Raw genomic sequence first — 13,182 nt, 5'->3', positions numbered from 1 at the left:
TACAGATGCCCTGCCCAGGCCTACCAGTTCTGCTTCTCTCCCGGGGGAAAAGAGGACAAGCTATATCACATGTGTGAATACCGACTCTTCATCATCTTTCCTAACCAAACCATCTGGTATCTGGTAGAGAAATGCTAAGGAAAGCAGCTATTTGTGTGGATTGGGGAATCAGGAAATGCACCTTCATGGTGGAAAAGTGAGTTTTAGAGTCATGGAAACAATACGGAAGACATTCCAGTTGGGAAGAGCAAAAGCAAAGACAGGCTCTTCTTGACTTTGTCATGCCTCAAGTGTCAATTCATAGAACCCTCATGTTTTTATAATTGAGGACTCAAAGAAACGACAGGTTTGGCAGCCAATCCAACATTGCATAAGTAGCAGAGAGGTAGTTGTTCGGGTCAGTGGTAGGGCTTCATCTTGAATAGCTGATAGAAATGTAAGGACAAGCTCATTCCATTTCAAAGTGACACTGGCAGAGATATTAAAGGTACTACAAAGCAAAGTGAAGGTCTTGAGTGACTTTACAGATTGGAAATGATGAGCCCATTCTAATACAAAACTGAAAATAAATTCAAGCCAAAATGACATATACAAAATGAAAACCCAATCAACATACTCCTCTCCTCCTCCCAAACCAATATAAGGGTAATGTTATCATCAATGGACTGATATGTTTAGGTGCAGAAGCAACCCACATGAAAACTATGGTCAACATTGTAAAAGGGTATTGTTAAAAGACAACTTAGTTCTCCTCAGAGGAGAAATAGACAACTCTGCCCTTAGCATGATCAGACCAATAGGAAAAAAGTCATATTTGGGGCACTCTATGGTGTGGCCAAGAACTTGCTAGCAATGAGAGATAATTTTCTTTAGGAAGGGATCCTGTTGCTGACTTTTAATAAGCAAAGATGGGACATCTGTTTATTGGGTCTGTTGCAGAGGAGATGTGTCCAGGAGGTGGATTGCCTGGGCTGTCATTATAGAAGGCAGGTAGCCCTGGTTGAGAACCATAGCACCTTCTTTCACCCTTATATTGCTTGAATTAGCATAGTGCATGTTTGGATGAAGTCAGGACTAATTGGAGATGACTACTCTCTGGGGGGATTAGGAGGTACACTGCGAAGGGGAGGGCTCTGGAGGAGGTTTGTCCTGACAGGTGTATCAACATGATACCACTCAGATTCTCCAAGGCTTCTGGGAGATTACTTGTCTGAGAGGATTCCTCTGATCTAGTGGGAAAACTGATACCTTCTCAGGACCTAGTTGGGGCCCCTGGGGAAGAAAGAATAGCTAGCATAGGCAAATGATTTATCACATTAAGTGGGCTTGCGACTCACCTGGGGATTCAACAAGACAATTTAAAAATACTTGTATGTATTCTTGGGCTAACCTCCAGAAAACATCCAGATCTGGAGTGGGGCATCCACACTTTTAAAAAGTTTCTGACACAGTGGTTCATGGATAGTGAACAAACTGGGTGACTTTTGAGTTTCAAGGTGGACAATATTAGAACTGCACCAGCTTTAGATGGGAACAAGGACTCTTCCAGGAAAACAGAAATACAGTTATTCTGTGCGTGAATCGCATTTGAGAAAAGCTACCATGGTGGTGAAGAACACAACCCTGGGTAGAGACAGACCAGATTCTGACCAGTATACTTACTGTGTTATTATGAGGAAGTTTTTTTTTTAACCCCTCTGAGCCTCAGTTTCCTGACATGAAAAAAAGAGCTTGCCTCAATATTGTCTTTTGGCAAAGGTTCCCCTGCGTCCATGTCTGTTCTCTACAACCTGATCCTTTTCAGTGTGCAAGTATTTTTAAGTTACTACTTTGTGGAGTATTATATTTTACTTTGAACTCTTCCTTAGTTCAAGCAAAGTTTATATAATGCTACAGAGCTGAGAACCTAGGAGACAGTGAAAGGATGCTATCCACTTATTTTTCCAGTTTGGTAACCTCCCTTTAATCCTCTTTTCTCTTTCACCATCACCAAGAGACTGGAAGTGTACACCAAGCGATGTGTCTGAGTCAGTCTGCCTCTCATTCTTTCACCAGGACTTCCCAGAAAGAGTTCATCAAGAGTGTGCAAGCTCTCCATGGGCAGTAGTGGTGAAGAATATTTCTCACTACTGTTAGTCACACCCCTTTCTCTTCTTGTGGGGGCTTAAAGGATGTTTTGGGGGCAGGAGGTAATAATTAATGTTTACAAAGCCAGTTGTTGTTGTTGTTGTTGTTTTTGTGAGGGGGAATCCTCCCTCCTACTGTATATTCTTCTGTATCTCTATTATATAAAAATGTCTGCAGGTGTTTTAGTTATATAGAAACATTCCATTTATTAATGCAAAACTATACTTTGTTGAAATTAAATCATTATTCTTTCAAATATAAAGCAAATTTTTGTAACTGACTTATTTTCAGTAGCCTAATAGACAAATTGGTTTAAACAATGATTATCACACATTTAATAAAAACATGGTGTATACAAATATATTTTCTATTGCAGATTTAAAAAACACTTTTAATATTGGAGGTTTTAATAATCTAAAAAAGACAACAAAACCCCACACATAAGCACAAATTATACAAAAATATAGTATCGATTATGAAAATTAACAGAAGTAAAGTATACTACAGCTATTCAATACATCAAAGTAAAAAAAGAAAACATCTTCATGAAGAATAAGACATGTTCCTTATAGAAGTAGTTTTTTAGATTGGCCCTTAAGTATAAAGATAATTTATACAGGCACATATTTAGGATAAAATGCCTTTTCAAAAATTATTTGGTACGTAATACATAAATACAAAATGTGTTAAACAATAAATCATATGTTGTTTAGAGTGCCATGTGTGAAAGATGAGAGCTAAATGCAGGATGGGACCACGTTGTAGAAAATTGTTGTTTCTAAGGTAGAAATGTTGACTAAAATAACTGTGAACTGATGTTTCTTTGTCTGTCTGACTGTCTCTCTCTCAAATTAATAAATTAAAAAATCATTTTTTAAAAGAAGATATAGTGAGAGTGGGAAGGAATGGAGAGATTTAAAATGAAATACAGGTCATATATTTTAGAGCTGTTTCAGCTGATTAAAATAGGAGGCATGTGAACTGAATCTTACAGACACAGACAACACTATGGTAGTTACGGAAAGGAAGGGGCTTGGGGAATAGTGAAGGGTAAAGTAGGCAAATATGTGGGGAAAGATGACTTGATTTGGGGTGCTGGGTAAAAAGTACAATATACAGATCATGTATCATAGAAATATGCTCTTGAAACCTATATAATCTTATTAACCAATATAACCCCCAATAAATTTAATTAAATAAAATAGGAGACAGGTGAAAGGGATCGATTTTAAAAATATAGTTGCTTAATGCAACAATAGTGCATTACAACTTGTCTTGATAAAAAATGGTTGTTAAACTTAATTTAAAATATACTTATCTTCCATTTCTATTAAAAGATGATGGAGGCAGTGGTTAAATTCATTGTTAAATAATGTTAGAGAAAGTGCTCTGTAAGAAAAACTGAGAAACGTGGTTGCCATCTACTCCTCCAAGTGTTACTACAGCTATTTCAATATGTTCTGACAATAAGGGTCAAAGGAACAGTTGAGGTAGCAGGTTGCCACAATCGCTATAATTCTAACTCAGAATATACTTTGTTTTATTTTCCAATACTACAAACCCACCAGTGAAGCTGGGATGACAGGTAGTGTAGGTGAGTTAAATGATTATTTACAATGACAATAATTGTGACAGTAAGCATAATGACAGCCATCACTGTATTCAAGGATTTATCAAGGACAACGCATCCAAATGTTTAAGCTGAGGAGACAAACTTATTCTTGGTCTTTATATCAAACTTAACACTGTATCTGTCAACAAGAAAAGAATTATTCACTTCCTTTGGGTCAGTTGTTATCTCTACAGAGATAGTTCGCATATCTCTATTTCTAGTCCAAACTATTCCTCAATTTCAAACCTGCATTTTCTACTTTACTTGGATTGAAGACCTTGCTGTTTTATCATCGGAGATTCAAAATATTAGTAGGTCTGTGAAGGGTTGAGGAGGTGCAGACATTTAGAATTGATGGCTGGGTTAACTAGCATTTTTTAAATACACAATTTTTTTTTTACGGAAGTATCTCTGTGTAATGGAGAGCAACAAACAATGTGAAATGAAATGCAATAGTAATTTTGTCTTAACAGTACCTCAAATACAAGGAAAATGAAGCAAAAAAAAATCTAAAAAATAGAGGTTTATGCCAAAAGAAAGAATAAATACAGTGATGGAGGGAAAAAAAAAAACAAACTATTGAGCTAAAGAATAGACTCCACAAGCTCAAATGGAAAGTAAACCTACAGTTCTACATAGGACTGATCCTGAAAGCATCACATGGGTTATACACACTTTAGAGGAAATATTAACATTACTGCCATCAATGCAAAGAGGTTACCTAAGGTGACACTCCACTCTGTATTATAATGACTTGATAACAGAAAAAATACAAAAGTATTTGATTATAGTGCAGTGGTGAGATGGAACTTGCGACTGCCCAAAGCACTAGCTGGGATCTAAAATGCAAAGGGCAGAAACACCCATGAATATTTCCTCCCTCACTAAGTTCTATCACCACTGATATTTTGGGTACTTGGACAGGCCCAAATCCACTCCCTCTTAAGTGTCTCTACACTTGTATTTGTATCTGCCTGATGTGATAGGTCATTTGTCCTGATGTTTCATGAGCAGCATTTTCATCAATTAAATTTCATTCTCAATTGAATCCATGAAGAGACTTTCCCTGACTACAATATCTAAAGTAGTTCATAATGCATCTTATTTTCTTAACAAACCTTATTATCTCTTACAAAACTATTGTTATTTGTTTTATTTTTTAATTTATCTCCTTTCCCTGCATTGTCAATCTTCAACGGTGGGCAACCACACTGATTTTCCCTGAATTACTGAATGTTACATGAGAAAGTCACAGAATCATGGTAGTACAATAGTCCAATCAACAAATATGTAATGTGCAAGGCATTCATTATCTGTCAGACACTATGATATACAACAGGGGCACTAGAATAAAAGCAGATGGAATTATCTCCTAAGTGTGTACATTCAGCCTAATATTCATGAGCTTGCTAAATACTTGATGTTTTTGTTGAATAAAACATATAACTCCTAAAACAAACAGACAAATACAAGTTATTCCGGCATGAGAACAAGAACCTGCTTCATTTATAAAAATGTATGATTAGTATAGATTAAAGAAATTTTGAAAAAATTAATTACTTTTTTAGACAATCCACTCATACTTAGGACAATCAGGTTATGAAATGACTGAATCAGAAATTAGCAATGCACTACAATATTTCAGGAAGTAATCTGTATCAGTAGTTAAATAATATATCATTAAAATGTTAAGTGATTACAAACTAAATTGCTGATTATTAGATAAATAATGAAACAACAAGTAGCATAACAATCATTGGGGGGAAAAAAAAACATGAATAGAATTGGAATAAATATAACAAAATGCCACTCTAGTACATACTCTCTTTTACTCAATGCCTGATAAACCAACCCAAGTAAATCAGAAAGTTACTAAATAAGCACAATAACTTAAAATCTCCACATATGCTTCTTAAAACATGGTGGTCAAGATCAACTTCAACTTTTTGCAGTATGGCTAACTAAATATCTTGAAAAGAAATTTGATTCAACACACTTATAACAAATTGATAAAATATATTTTTTAAAAATCCATAACATACATAGTTGAGTTCACATTAAAAATGGAGGAAATATGCAATAGACAAGAACAAGAAAAGTGTAGGAGAGTTACTTCTAAGCTATGGCTGTCCTGCATGGTTAAACAAGAAGCCTGGGTTACAGTGGACATACTGGGAAGAATGCAATATTGTTTGCATGCAGAATATTGGGACTGAGGTTAAATTCCCAATAAAGATTTATGTAAGAAACAACACATCCACTGACAGAATAATGAAAGAAGGCAAGTTGCTTAAGCTGAGATTTGAGTGAAAAAACAAAAGCAGATTTGAGTTCTAATTCAGACACGTTTCACAGAACATCTCTGTAAGAACATGGTCGCTCAGAAAACCATCAAGACGCAGCAAGCAGAAAAAAAGTTTATTGAGAGAATTAGTAAGCAGGGAGGGAACCATGCTGTGAGTGACTCTGACTCCGGATTCCTAGGGAAGGAGGGGGTTGTTTTATAGGGGGAAGAAAAAAGGAACTATTGAATTTAGTCATTTATCTTGCAGCTGTAAGTCTGATGGGCTGATCAAGGCCAAACGTGGTTTGATTTGACACACCTTAGTATCACGGGGAAGTCTTGGCCCAAAACATCGCTATCTTCCAAGCAGCTGCAAGTGCAGGGGTGGGGAGGGGGACATAGGAACCAAGGCTGTCATTCTAACCTTTTTGTTTTAATAAAAGGAGGCAAGAAGTGGGGGGGGTGTTTTTTGTGTGTGGGGGAGGTAGTGGCAGAGTCTACTACTATTTCCAGTAGTCTGAACAGGACAGATGTAACCAGTAAGTCCACAATTCTCCTCATCTTGCTCTTCTTTAACCTTCCAAGGTCAACCTCTTCATGCCCATCGTGAAGAGTGGAGAGTTGTTCCATTACCCTAGAAATATCATATAGATCGGGCATGTCAACTTCTTTATGCCCAAGTGCAAGGATGGAGACTTCATCTATTAAACTCGAAATACTTTCATTCCTCGTTCCGTCTGAGATGACAGATGATGACTCGTCTGGGTCATTTCTTTTATTCCTAGTTCTGTCACCTTCCTCCGGGCCATCATAGGTGTGATCCCCGAAGATCTCTGGGGCGATATAGCGTGTGGTGCCACAGAAGATAGCCAGTTTATTGTCGGTAAACTTCCTACCGAAGCCACAGTCTGCTATTTTGAGATTCCTCTCACCGTCTACCAGTCTGTTCTCTGGCTTCAGGTCCCGGCGCATGATTTTCTTCTGCTAGCAGTAGTGCATCGCCAATAGTAGCTGCTGGCACATGGGTCTGGCTGCCTCTGAGGTCCTGGGGCTGCAGTTCTCCAGGTAGTCAAGCGAGTCCCCTCTGCTTAAATGCTCCGTGAACAGATAACGTTTCTTCTCAGTGGCAATCACCTCAAATAGCTGCCTGACATTTGCGAGATGTAAGCTCTTATGACAACAGACTTCATCCAAATATCTAGACAAACCAAACCAACTAACAGCTTTGACAGCCACCTCTGTTGCCATCAGCACATGCAGGGCCAACCATACCTTGGCGAAGGATCCCTTGCTGATGGTGCACAGGAGCACGTTATCACCAGTAGAGTGCTCTTTAAGGACAATGATGGCTGCAAGGTCATTAGCCATGGTGACTTCAAAATAAGAACAAAAACCAAAAGGAAACAAAATGAAAAAATAAAAAAGGAGAACAAGTAAGAAAAATTCAAAAGAAAAGACCGTCTGAGATTACAGATGTTAATTCAGCTTCGTCATTTTCCTTTAGATCGGGCATGTCAACTTCTTTATGCCCAAGTACAAGGATGGAGACTTCATCTATTAAACTCGAAATACTTTTATTCCTCGTTCCGTCTGAGATTACAGATGTTAATTCAGGTGCGTCATTTTCATTTAGATCGGGCATGTCAACTTCTTTATGCCCAAGTACAAGGATGGAGACTTCATCTATTAAACTTGAAATACTTTCATTCCTAGTTCCGTCTGAGATTACAGATGATAACTCGTCTGGGTCATTTCTTTTATTCCTAGTTCCATCATCTTCCTTCGGGCCATCATAGGTGTGATCCCCGAAGATCTCTGTGGCGATATAGTGTGTGGTGCCACAGAAGATAGCCAGTTTATTGTCGGTAAACTTCCTACCAAAGCCAAAGGCTGCTATTTTGAGATTCCTGTCATCATCTACCAGTCTGTTCTCTGGCTTCAGGTCCCGGCGCATGATTTTCTTCTGCTAGCAGTAGTGCATCGCCAATATTCGCTGCCGGAACATGGTTCTGGCTGCCTCTGAGGTCCTGGGGCTGCAATTTTCCAGGTAGTCAAGTAAGTCCCCTCTGCTTAAATGCTGCATGAACAGATAACATTTCTTCTCAGTGGCAATCACCTCAAATAGCTGCCTGATATTTGTGAGATGTAAGCTCTTATGACAACAGACTTCATCCAAATATCTAGACAAACCAAACCAACTAACAGCTTTGACAGCCACCTCTGTTGCCATCAGCACATGCAGGGCCAATCACACCTTGGCAAAGGATCCCTTGCTGATGGTGCACAGGAGCACGTTATCACCAGTAGAGTGCTCTTTAAGGACAATGATGGCTGCAAGGTCATTAGCCATGGTGACTTCAAAATAAGAACAAAAACCAAAAGGAAACAAAATGAAAAAATAAAAAAGGAGAACAAGTAAGAAAAATTCAAAAGAAAAGACCGTCTGAGATTACAGATGTTAATTCAGCTTCGTCATTTTCCTTTAGATCGGGCATGTCAACTTCTTTATGCCCAAGTTCAAGGATGGAGACTTCATCTATTAAACTTGAAATACTTTTATTCCTTGTTCTGTCAGGTATTACAGATGATAACTCATCTGGGTCATTTCTTTTATTCCTAGTTCCATCAGATATTACAGCTGGTAACTCCTCTGGGTCATTTTCACTTAGATCGGGCATGTCAACTTCTTTATGCCCAAGTACAAGGATGGAGACTTCATCTATTAAACTTGAAATATCATTTAAATTGGGAATGTCAACTTCTTTATCTCCATGTTCAAGAATGGAGTGTTGATCTCTTCCACTTGAAATACTTTTATTCGTAGTTCCATCTGATATTACAGATGTTAACTCATCTGGGTCATTTCCTTGGGTCCAGAAACCCCTAATTAGAGTGGGGGTGCGGAGGCGGGGGTGGCCTTCCCACAGGGGGAAGGATCATGCAGACTCCAGGTCGGTTGGCTGTCCCCGGACAATGGCGTGCTTGGTTTAACAGGGTGGTATCCTTGTTGTGTTCGGTTAAAGACTAGTGGAATTGTGACGGGTCATGTCGTTTCCAAGTTCCATGCATGTCTTCACTGTCTCTTTAGGAAAAAAATGCATCTGCTAAAAAAACTTAAAATGGTTGTACTTCTTCTAATAGATAAACGTATTGTTGAAGCTCACCACCCCAAAATCAAATTATTTGTTTTAATTAATACTCTCTAAATTAAGTTTTGTGGAGAACAGGACCAATAAAATGACATTGCTCTGATCAAGATAGCATAAAGTATATAAAACAAATTGAAGTCACTCATGTCAACCAAGATGGCTGCCAGTCAGTCGTAACACTTTGGTTCAAGAGGGAAATGACCTCAGTCACACTAGACACATCTGGCAAGGAGATACACCTGCAATATCTCCACATGTGATCTGAACAGCCATTGTTTGGGACTCCTGGCCTGCAGAGGTCCCCTGGTGTCACGGATGAAATGAAGACCTCCCAGGAAGCTTGTGCTAGGGGAGAGAAGGCTGGCAAATACCTCAGAGACAAATGCCTTGATTGCCTTCCTCCAAGGTCTTTGATTGAGTGCAGTAAGCTTAAGGGCACATAGCATGTATGTAAAACTCATCAACCAATTTAAACAGTGCTGATGACAGAAAACAGATATTGTTCAGATATTGAAGGAATGTTGAGATCTCCCTCAGGTCAGGGTGTGTTGGACACAAAGACTTCAGATGGCCGTAAAATAGGGAGGGTGAGTTCATTTTGAGTTAAAGTTAAAACCTCTGCTGCTAGTCGGCAGCCGTCCGTCTCGAGAGACGATGGTGTAGCTTCTTAAGAGTCTATCTGCACCGCCGAGAATGGCTGTGCAGTCCAACTCGGGAGTGACACGGTATCTGTCTCCTCCCGTGTTGAATCGACATCTTACGATGACGCTGGAGTGTCCTCTCCAGTGAAGCTGAAGCTACAGAGCCTGGGCAGGGTGATATGGAGGGTCTGCTGTTGCCCATGCAGCAGACCCCCCCTCTCTTCGCAGCTGAAGGGTCCAAGGGAAAGACGGAGTCAATACAGCTTGGCTTCAGGTGCGCCGCAGGAGTTGCCGGTGTTGACTACAACATCAAACCGCCTTAGGGACTCCGGCTCCGGATTTTCTGTCGGGGTTTACTCCCTTAGCCTTTCCCCTGAAGAGGTATGCCGCAAGGCAGCGGAGGTTTTTTGGAGTCAGAGTTTTCCTTCTCTGATGTGCCCTGACTGGAAGATCGAACCAGCGACAGCTCGCAGGCCGACGCTCAATCCACTGAGCCAAACCAGCCAGGGCTGCTGCTAGTACAATAAAGCAATCAAGTGAGGTAAAAGAACAGGACAAGCTTCAAAGGACATAACGCATTTTCTCATGGCCCAATTCCCACCAGGGCCCACTGTCTATAGCATCGAGGCATACATGCACCCAGCTTCCCCAGTTTTCTGGTCAGGTCTTAAAAGGCTTTGTTTCCCTCAGCTGGCTTGCACGGGGCTCCAAGTCTCTATACTTTCGCAGGGAGATCCTGACAAGGCATGTCTGCAGAGTGGGAACATCTATAGATAGGCTCCTGAGGAAATTCCACACTTAGCATCAAGGGTGCCAAGATATTTCTCAAAAAGACCCAGAAGGGTGGAGTACACCACTTTCAAGATATAAGTGAGGCACACAGTCCAGACCACTGCCGAGATAACCAAGCTCCACACACCAGAGTGATGCTCCATGCCATGTTGCTCTCCCTTGGCATTGGCTGCTGGGGGCTCTGCCCTACTGGACTGAAGACTTTGTCTGCCCTACTGCCCAGCTGGGTTTGGAGATCTTTTCTTACAAGATGCTGACAACTCCCTTGCCCACCATGCTGTCTCCTGGACCTGATGACTGAGACTTTGGGACCCGGGTTCTCTATCCCCCACTGATTGCCATGTGTGTGTTATATTTCTCTTAGTTTATTAGAGTGTGAGTAGGGTATTAATGAATACTGATGTTTTACTTAGAGTAAACCTGCATTCAATAAAAGCTGAGTGAATAGCATAGTTACCTTGTGTGACTCTTGTCTATTCCTTGGTGCTAGGCTGCTCAGCAGACAGCGAGCCTTGCAGTGGCCCAGCTGATTTACAGGAAAGACTATATCACAAACCCATGCTTGTGGAAAGCTGTTATCAAAGTGTCTTGCTACTTGTTTTATGAGCTTGAACAAAACATTAGATTCATAGATTTATTTTCATTTATGGTCCCTAGTCTATACTTTCACAATGTAAGCTAAACCATAAATAATTTTTAAACTTTTTACAACAAGTTGTCTTTTAATTGGGAATGATATTTTGTGATCATATTCCTTTTGTTCACCATTGTTTTCTGATGGCTAGAACAGTATATAGCATATAGAACAGCGGTTCTCAACCTGTGGGTTGAAACTCTTTTGGGGATAGAATGACACTTTCACAGGGGTTGCCTAAGACCATCGGAAAACACATATATCATTACATTTTGTTTTTGCGATTAATCACTATGCTTTAGTTATGGTTGGGGGTCACCACAACATGAGGAACTGTATTAAAGGGTCGTGGCATTAGGAAGGTTGAGAACCACTGATATAGAAGATGTGCAATGCAATTTCTTTGATTGAAATAATGACAAAATAAGAGTATTATCCACATTTGGAAGCAAAACTAAAGAGGAGGAAGAGAATAAGAAAGAGGAAGAAGAAAGAGAGAGGAGGGGGAGAAGAAGAAGAAATTCCTAACACTACTAAATACATTTTTGTTCCTTCAAATAGTCTATTTCCTGACAGAGAGAGAAAAAAAAAAAGACCTATTCTTTATCATGTGTATTAGATAAAATAAAAGCAGTAATACCTCAAAAAAAGTGCAGCAGAAAAATGTTTCCACACTCTTCCCCCACTCTTAGTTGTTATTTTTCCCCCCTAAATGAGCAATATAATAAATGGTGCTTTTGTTCTCAGAAGTTACTTCAATATTACTGAAATATTTTGACATTGAAATGGTAGTCCCAGTAGTGAGATAAAAGTTGTAAGATATCAAAGTGAGTTGGAGCAGCCCATGACCTGCTCTGCAAAAGAATTATGTTCTCAATTTTCTAGAAATGCAAACTTCCCAATAAAGACTTTTCTCTGTGTGTGTGTGTTTCTAGTGAGACAAATTTTCAGTAAACATTATTTATATAGTTTTTTTGTAGATGCTATATGTTTTTTTGGAGAGTGTTTTTCCTTACTTTAATTTGTCATTTGATCCACATAATTTTACCATGCACTCTGGTAACTCAGATGTTGGAAACAAAATGAATATCATGAAACCAGAAACAAATGGTCTATTTTCAATTTTCAGTTATTAATTCATCATAGTGTTAATCTCTACGTGGAACATGAAAAGTTGCTGGTGTACTGTAACTGCATGATACATATATATTGATTTGTTTTAAATCATACGTACATACAAGGAGTGGCAAAAGTAGGTTTACAATTTTGAGTACACAGAAGTTTATTATTGTATTATTTTCTACACAAACAACTGTACACCTACTTTTGCCCAACCCTGTATATATATATACATGGCATTAAAATCACTAGCATAAAGCACACATATTTCTCTTGGACAGATAAAAATATTAATACAAGAATAAGTAGAAGACCTTATATTTATACTATTTTAATTTATCAATGTGTAAATATATAAACGATGTTACATCATTTACTCCATTCAATCTTTTCAAAACAGCAATTCTAAAAAAAGTTACTTATTGATCTTTCCCATTTCCAATTTTCCCTCTTTCCAACTAGTGTCAAGATATATACACCAACCTTTCTTTCTGTTTTAGTGCTTAAGTTTTACAAAATAGCTACAACTTTAATAAGATGGCATGTACCACATTCAAAGTATTTATGAGGGGAGCATACATTAGAAAGTGTGGAGATAAATAAAATATAAACATGATTTTGAAGAATAGAGAATAATATTTATATAAATTATAAGGAAAAAATAGAGACTGTAAGCAAGTTAAAGATAATAAAGATGGCCCCTGACTTATGATGGTTTGATTTATGATTTTTCAACTTCATGGTGGTATAAAATAAATACACGTTGAGTAAAAACTTTACTTTGGATTTTGATCTTTTCCTGGGGCAGTGATGTGCAATCTTGC

This window comes from Furipterus horrens, unplaced genomic scaffold (assembly GCF_987537825.1).
Source record: "Furipterus horrens unplaced genomic scaffold, mFurHor1.1.pri manual_scaffold_12, whole genome shotgun sequence".
Classification (NCBI taxonomy): Eukaryota; Metazoa; Chordata; class Mammalia; order Chiroptera; family Furipteridae; genus Furipterus; species Furipterus horrens.
This window is presented reverse-complemented; position numbering follows the sequence as displayed.